This window comes from Chrysochloris asiatica, unplaced genomic scaffold, assembly GCF_000296735.1.
Source record: "Chrysochloris asiatica unplaced genomic scaffold, ChrAsi1.0 scaffold00033, whole genome shotgun sequence".
Classification (NCBI taxonomy): Eukaryota; Metazoa; Chordata; class Mammalia; order Afrosoricida; family Chrysochloridae; genus Chrysochloris; species Chrysochloris asiatica.
Window position 1 is genome coordinate 8,435,348 of NW_006408551.1, and position 5,927 is coordinate 8,441,274.

The window sequence follows — 5,927 nt, forward strand, 5'->3', positions numbered from 1 at the left end:
TGGCAGGATTATATCCTTTTGCCATACTTATTCAATTTGTATGCTGAGCAAATAATCTAAGAGCTGGATTATATGAAGAAAATAGCAAACAATATCATTAATATCATATGCAAGCCATGTCAAGTGACATCTGCATTGAAGGAAGACTCATTAACAATCGCAATATAAAGATAACACAATCTTACTTGCTGGAAAGAAAAAAAGTTTAAAATACTTACTGGAACTAATAGAAAACTACACCTCTACAAGAAAAGGACAAACAACCGAATTTAAATTTGGATACTTCGCCAAAGAAGACATTCACATAGCCCAAACACCTAGAAAGACATATTCAAGATCATTAGCCATTGGAGATATGCAAATCAAAACAATAATGAACCATTATCTTACATTAGCATTAACAAAAAAGATCAAAAAAAAAAAAACAAAAAAAAAGAAAGGAAAACAACAAATGCTGGCAAGGGTATGGAGAGACTGGGGCACTCAACATTGCTGGTGGGATTGTAAAATGGTTCAACCACTCTTGATAACAGTATGACACTTCCTCAGAAATTTGGAAATAGAAATACCTTATGATCCAGCAAATCTCTACTGGTGTATATCCACAAGAAATACAAGCCAGGACATGAGTAGATATATGCACACCAATGTTCACTATAGCATTATTCACATTTGAAAAAGATGTAGATAGCCTAAGTGCTCATCAGTGCAACAATGGATAAACAAACTTTGGTAAAAACACATGATGGAATACTTTGCAACAGTGAAGACTAATGATGAATCTGTGAAGAACCTCATAAATGAGTGAATCTGGAGGACATTACACTGAGTGAAATACGTCAATCACTATAGGACAAATATTGTATGAGATCATTATTGTAAAAGCTTAAGAAAACCTTTCCATACTAAAAGAAGCATTCTTAGATGGTTACCAGGAGTGGGAAGGAGGGGAAAGTAATTCACTGGCTAGAAGGCAGACACATTAGATCTAGTGTTGAGGAGGGCACTATACAAGAAGGGTGAGAGCAATTCACAAGATGTGGGAGGGTGGCAGAAGAATAATGAAGACAGGAGAAGACACAAGGAGGTATGCTTGGGTTAAAGGGGATAGAAGTAAGTAGTGATATATGCACAACCTTGGAACAACAGTGTTCTATGCATAGATACATGGATATAGACATAGGCATGATTGGTAAAGGAGGAAGAGTGGGATATATTTATATAGTGACACACTAGGATATCCATATATCCGACAAATTACATAAAAGTTTGAAAGAGGATATTTGTACATGAGCATTTACCTTTCAAGAAAATACAACTAGGAATGGGGTAGAGCATACAGCAGGCAAAATGATGAAAAATTCCTAGATATTATTAGACATCTTAAGGCAACGAGTAGATAGGTCTGGGTGCTCACGACCATAGTCTCAGGGAACACCATGGCCAGTGGGTATAACATAGTCCACAAAGATAATGTTCTACATCCTGCTTGGAAGAATAGTGTCTAGAATCTTGAAAGTTCATGAGTGACAGTTTAAGGTACAGTTATTTGTCTCTCCAAGTGGGAAAAAAAGAAGAGTGATAAGAATTGAAGAAGCTTGGAATCAATTAGTCCAATGGACTAATGGAACATGAGAATCTAAGTCTCCATGACTCTGAGACCAGAGGGATAAGATGGTGCCTGGTTACTACTGCCATCTGTCCTGAAAAGGATCACATTAGAGGGTCCCAGATAGAATGGCAGAAAATGTGGAACAAAATTCAAAATTATTTAATTTTAAAAAAGTGGGTTTACTGGTCAGAGAGAGACTAGAAGAATCTGATACTATGTCCCTCGACCACCCTTCAGGTCAGTAAAATAAGTCACCTTGGCGACCCAGTCAGTTTATAGGTGGGGACAACAGTACTAGCAAGGTATAGTCACTGAAGAAAGGTCAATCATTTAAAACCAAAAGGGCAACATTTTTCAAGAACAATGTTGAGAAGGAATAGGAGGATGGGTAGAATGTAAAGAGGAACCACAGGAAGTGGGACAACTGTTGTAGCATAGCGGGGATTGTAAATATGGAAATGAAAGAAAATATATCATCTGTTGAATGTAAAACTGATGATCTTGTCTGTAAACTTCTACTCAGTTCATATTAAACATTTTTATATAAAACTGGACTAATGGAATGCATGAACTGAGACTACTACTGACTGCCCTGAGACGGATAACATTGGAGGGTCCCAAATAGAGTGGGAGAAAATGTGGAACAAAGCTCAAAATTATTTAAAATTAATATATATATATATGAAGTTTTATTGGTCAAAAAGAAACAGGAGGAACGTGAGACTATGGCCTTCAACCAACCTTCAGATCTGGAAAGAATTCACCATTGTGGCCCAATTTTCAGTCAAACAGCAGATAGGTTTATAGAGGTGGGGGACAAAAACATTAGTAAAGTATGCTCTCCATGAAATGGTCAGTCATTCAATCAAAAGGGCAATATTTTCCTAAGGACAAAGTTGAGAAGGGATAGGAAGGTGGGTACATGCAAATAGGAAACACAGGGAGGAAGCAGGATAATTTTTATTACATGGAAGGGATTGTAATTATTGAGATGAAGCAAGTATATGATTTGTTGAATGTAAGCCTGGTAATAATGTCTGTAAACCTTTATTCAATTCATAATAAAAAGTTCAAAAACAACTTACTGATGAAGATAATCAATTAAAGCTTTCAGTAGGGATTGCAATTCTATGTAAAGCAAACAAAAATCCTCACAACGGAACCAGTAAATGAACTTCATAATAAATGGAGAAAAAAAATGAAGTTGTCAAAGACTTAATTTTGCTTAGATCCACAATCAACACTCAGGGAAGCAGCAGTCAAGATACCAAAGGATGCATTTCATTGGACAAATTTGTTTCAAAAGACCTCTTCAAAGTGTTTAAGAATAAAAATCTTATTCTGAGGACTAAGGTGTGGCTCACCCAAGTCATAGTTTTTTTCTTTTCAATCACATCATATGCATGTGAAATTTGGACAGTGAGTAGGACAACCGTAGAAGAAGGGATACCTTTGAATTATGATGTTGGAGAAAAATGTTTAAAGTACCATGAACTGCCAGAACAAACAAGTCTCTCTTAGATGCTCTTTATAAGTGAAGATAATGAGACTTTGTCTTTTATTTATTTATTTTTCCTTGTATAAGCTTCATTTTATTAAGTGTGGATGAAACAGAAAATCTGGTGCTTAAAGAATTGGATCAAGATGGCCTAAAAAGATTTCTGGCCCACCCTAAGATGGCAAGACAACAGGCGGGTATCAAATTACTTTATCTGAAGGAATGGTACAAACGAAAGAACTGAAGTTAGCTCTTTGGCACATTTGGTAGAAAAGGTAAAGGTAAACCAAACACGAATATGGCTGCATTGATGGCCCAGGAAGTCATGTCTGGGGCCATATGGAAGCCAAGTTAAAGCTCAGCTCTTTCCATCTCTTTCCATCACTGTCTCCCAGGGTGTCCTTGAAAAGAGATACTCCGCTAGGCCAGAATCCCGGGCCCCCATCATGTGCAACTTAGTTACATAGTCATCCAATACTTTGATGGATTTCACTTGCTCCAGGTAATGCATTCCAATGAAGTCACACAAATGGGGGTCGTTCTTGTCAGTGGCCAGTTTGTGCAGTTCCATTAGTGACTGATTCACGTTTTGTTTTTCCCCAAGTGCTGCACACACACCATTGCATTCAGCCTGTTCTCCCAGTCATCCGGGCCTGGTTTCTTGATGTCCTGCAGGAAGATTCAACCGGTTTGTTCTGCGGCTTCTTCAGTTTCTCACAAGTTCCTGCTTCGCATAAGATTGGTGCAGAAAATATTTGGCAAAATTCTTTAAAGCCATCTCATCACAGTCGAAGTAGTAAGACACGGACAGGTAGTCGTAGGAGGTTTAAAGTTCCAGGATGATCTGACGGTTGATGGGCTTTCAAGTCTTGGTTGCAGTTCTGGCACACCTGAGATGGGAATGCGGTCGTCATGGCAGCGGTGGAGGAGAGGCAAGGCTTCACAGTGCTGGAGTGGCTGGGACCATAGGGCTCCAAGGGCGTGGCTGGCTGGAGGTGGTAGAAGGTAATGGGGAGCGGCCAGCTGGGGGAGGCTGGAGCAGGAGACAGTGGGGAATTTGCAAAGAATGTATCTGTCTTTTATTTTTAAGCCATATTATCATGAGACACCAGTCTCTGGGGGAGGACATCATGCTTGGTAAAGTGGATGGTCAACAACAAAAACAGGAAAAACCTCAACGGGATGGAGTGACACAGTGGCAGCAGCAATGGGCTCAAAAGTGACAATGATTGTGAGGATGGCATAGGACTGGGCAGTGGTTCGTTCTGGTTTGCATAGGGTTTTTATGAGTCGAAACCAACTCAAGCAAACCTAGCAACAACAATATTAAAATAATTTCATAAATTGTGTTGCTTTTACCTTTTATAGTGTATGAAAGAGATACTGAAAGGAATATTTGCATTAATTATTCCTACCTGGTGTGGTGCTGCAGTTAATGCACTGGACCGCAAGGTCAGTTTGAACCACAGTATCGATAGTTCAAGCTCACCAGTCGTTCCTTGGAAACCCTATACTAAGTCGAGACCTACTTGATGGTACTTAACAACAGCAACCATATTTGAGGGAGTCCTAGTGTGGCACTGTAGGATAAGCACTGGGCTTCTAGCAAAAATGTTCCTGGTTCAAACTCAATAGTAACTCCTCTGACACCCTATACAGGGTCGCTATGTGTGGGACCTACGTGGACAGCATACAACAGCAACAACAACCATATTTGAGGAAGTACTGGTGTGGCGTTGTAAGATAATCACTGGACTGCTAACTGCAAATTGTGGTTCAAATCCTTAAGCTACTCCTCTGAAATGGCACTTAACAATCATATCTGATGGATATCCAGACTTGGTGCATGTGTTTGAGAAGAATTTAAGCTTCCGATTCATATCTTTAATAATTATAAGATGGTTCAATTTTCTGGTTCATCTGGGTTATTTTTGGAAAATTGTATTTTCCTTGCTATTTCTTAATTTTATATGTTTAATTTAAAGCTTATTTCTTGCAAGTTTTGCATTATCTTAATATAATCTTTAAAGTAGCTGCTATATTTTTAATTATATCCTGGAGTACATTACTAACATTATTCATTTATATCTTCTTTATTTTTTTGCTCAGTCTTTCAAAAGAATGGTCTAGTTTTCCAAGTGTTTTTGGAGAACATTTATCTCCTTGAGGAACCCTGGTAACAATAATGCTTTTGTAAGCTTTTGGTTGCTAACTTAAAGATTAGAGATTTTAACCCAATAGTTGTTTCATGGCAATCTGTTCCCATAAAGATTTGCTGTTGTTATTTTGTTAAGAGCCCTTGAGTTAGTTACAAGTCATTTCCAAGAAGTGACTGGTGGGTTTGAACTGATGACATTATGATTAGCAGTCCAGTGTTTACAGTATAGTGTCATAATTCCAATTCTACTCTGTCCTGTAGAGTCTCTATGTCAGAATAGACTTATAACAATACGTTTGTTTGAGTTTTTAACATTACCTTTGCTGTTTCTCTTTATTTGTGTGTATCTTTTCTACTTCATTAGTTTCTACTCTTATCTCTATATTTTCTTCTATCAAGATTTTTTTGGTTCAAAGAATTTATGTTCTATCTTTTCTCTAAATCATAAATTAGATGGTTAGTTAGTTTTCTCTTTACATGTGCTTTAGTTGCAAGTTGCATTCTCATATTTTGATGGAAAGTTATTCTAGCTTTCAGATCTAATTATTTCTATATTTTAATTATATTTCTTCTTTGATCCATAGCTGTTCATTTAATTTTCAAAGGAATGAAATGTTTTGAGATTCCATTTTTATTTTTGATTTCTACTTAAACTGAAT

At 37.4% G+C, this 5,927-nt stretch overlaps 1 pseudogene; it reads right to left on the bottom strand.

Moving 5' to 3' along the window:
* Positions 1-3,433: 3,433 nt before the first annotated feature.
* On the bottom strand, positions 3,434-4,030 carry LOC102840416 (annotated as a pseudogene).
* Between the last annotated feature and the right edge of the window lie 1,897 nt (positions 4,031-5,927).